The sequence below is a fragment of the Cicer arietinum genome, chromosome 4 (assembly GCF_000331145.2).
Source record: "Cicer arietinum cultivar CDC Frontier isolate Library 1 chromosome 4, Cicar.CDCFrontier_v2.0, whole genome shotgun sequence".
Lineage (NCBI taxonomy): Eukaryota > Viridiplantae > Streptophyta > Magnoliopsida > Fabales > Fabaceae > Cicer > Cicer arietinum.
Genome location: NC_021163.2, coordinates 50,396,307 through 50,399,064, shown reverse-complemented (window position 1 = coordinate 50,399,064; position 2,758 = coordinate 50,396,307). Strand labels below are relative to the sequence as shown.

Genomic DNA, 2,758 nt, shown 5'->3' with positions numbered 1-2,758 from the left:
ATATATATAAATTTGCTTTAATAATTATAATACATTTAAAGACCATTATATAAAATACCACACACATTTAAAAAAATATCAAAATACAGTGAAAACACAAACTATGTGCTTGTTTTTTTTCATATGTAGCCCACGTAGGTAAAATTCTTTATTTTTATCCAATAGTGTATAAAAAGTATTTGATTTTGGGATAGTGATGTAATGGGCTAAAGCTCTCCTTTTAAACTTTTTAATAAAATTTGTTACTTATAAAAAAGGAATTTAGATAATAAATAAATTATAAATATTATAATATACATAGATCAACATTTTGAATCATGAATACAAAACCACACCACACTAGAAAAGAACAATAAAAAAGATGAGGCAAGGATCAATGCCCTAGCCGATAAATTATGAAAAATGTTTTGGATTGAGTTGAGGCACAACTTATTAGAAAATACAAAGTTATATGCATCAACATCTTTTGAAACTTTATTATTTTTTTGTCTGCCCTAGTTCTAACATATGTTACACTCTATGTGAGTCTAGTCTATGCATTGTAAGTACTGTTATTTAGACATAGTCAAATGTATACAACTTTTATCATATTGACTTGAACTTCGAAGTGACTGCAAGTACCACCATTCATCCGAGAAGACCAAAGCATTGCCTAACCAAATTTTTTTGACCATCCTTCTCGATCTATTTCAAATACAAAATATTATTTCGATTTTTATGCTTGTGAGAAATAAGGTAATTCAATCACAAAAGCACTTATTAGACGAGAATATATTTTTTCGATGTGATGAATTCTTAATATGAAAAGTGAGAGAGAAAAAACTTAATGATAAAATTTGAAATATATAAGAGATAGTGTGAGAAAAAATCCACTCCCCTTATTGTATCTAAAAATTATGAAATTTCTATATGTGGAGTAATTATTATGTAAAAACAATATTTTTAAAAGATAAGGAATATAAGTATCATAAATATTCATGTTTAAAAAAAATATTAATCAACCTCTCAAAAAAAAAGGAGAAATATTAACCAAGTATAGATAAATTTATATGGTAAGTAATGGTAGATATAGTCATGCAAACATATAGAGAAAGAACAGACATTAGGAACATATAATGAACATAAAACTAATTAATTACATACCTTTTGAGATTTCACAATTGAGCAAACAAAATTCCAATGTCCAATTATTGAAACATAAAACAGAGATGCACTATTAGATAAGTTTAAAATAAAAGTTATGATTTTTAAAAAAAATTTGTTCATGTTACCAACAACTAAGTGAAACAGCCGCATGATCTAATCTTTCCCTTATAAAAAGGAAAATTGAGATCATGCTGGCAGCTTCACTTGGTAATAGTCCATGATAATAAAAAGAATAAGAACTAGAGTTGCTATTTGATTATGGGACTGAGATTTAAAAGGAGGTTCAATTGTTAGAGTTTGGACTGAGAAGAAAGTAGGGAATGGCTACCGATATATATAGTAGATTGAGGTGAGAAGATAGCTACAACTAAGTGAAAAATATAGAAGTACCTTTATTCCTTTTCTCTTTAATTTTCTTATTTGGGTAAATTTTGGTTTTTGTGTGAGACTATGGTACACTAATCTTATAAGATAATTGAGATCTAAATATTGACATTTCCCGAACAAATAATTTAATATGAAATAAATATTATATATGCACTATATATATATATATATATGCACTATATATATATATATATATATATATATATATATATATATATATTGTTTTATGAGTATGTACAATCTAAATAGCAGAATTTTGAGTTATCTATTATAGTTTAGAGTTGAACTTTTTCAAAAGGATTAGAAATAATGGTATCATATTAGACTCTTAAATATCGGTGTCCTTAATCATGAAAAGTTACTCTAATAGAAATTTATGTTATATAGTGTAACATACACGTATAAATGAAGTATTTGTAAAGTTGAATCATTTTAAATTATCTCATGTTTACCGTGAAGTCAATGAAGTAGTGGATATTTTTGTTAAATTTGATCTCTCTTTCTATCGAATCGACCATGTTTATGATGTATTTTTTGATCTATTTTCTCTCGTTGTGTTGGTCGATAAGAGTTTAATTATCTTTTCTAAAACTTTTAGTCTTGCCTCTTGCAATTTAACTCGTTAAATTTGACATCTATTTCAAAGGTAACATTCTTCATCTGATGTTTTCTCATTCACAATAAACGAAAAAAAGTCCATAAGCACTAACCCGACCCTAACACAAGTAGGGGTTGGAACCATATTATGATCCAAAGAGAAAAGGACATCAACATTAGAGAGGTTGACATCAACTATCTCTTGTATTAAGAGTAGACCATATGATGGTTTGTCTTTTTTTTTTATAAATTGAATATAACTAATGTGTAACGCGAAAAATAATGTCTAGAATCAAATAGAACTACATTTGCGATAAAATTTCCTTCAATTTTCTTTTTTCCATTTTTATTTATTATTTATTTATTTATTTACACTTGACAGAAGTGTCTTAGTATGATTTTAAACTACAGTCTTCAATTGTAATTACAGATGTAACATGGTGGATTTTAAATTTGCATCCATATTGCAATTTAGCTTACATCGATCACATTTAGCTACATATTTCTGCAATGTAAAGGTTTGCAACAACAATTTAAAACCATATTCCTTAGTTTTTCTTTTTAATATATACATATATATAACCGATGAAATGATAGTGGAGTTGTTTTTGGAACATAGAAGTGATTG

At 26.6% G+C, this 2,758-nt stretch overlaps 1 long non-coding RNA gene across 1 annotated transcript; it reads right to left on the bottom strand.

Moving 5' to 3' along the window:
- Positions 1-266: 266 nt before the first annotated feature.
- Positions 267-1,428, bottom strand: LOC140919906 (uncharacterized). Its single transcript, XR_012162551.1, has 2 exons — positions 1,144-1,428; positions 267-684 (listed from the first exon to the last, which is right to left on the bottom strand). It is a non-coding gene; the product is annotated as an uncharacterized lncRNA (long non-coding RNA).
- Positions 1,429-2,758: the final 1,330 nt, after the last annotated feature.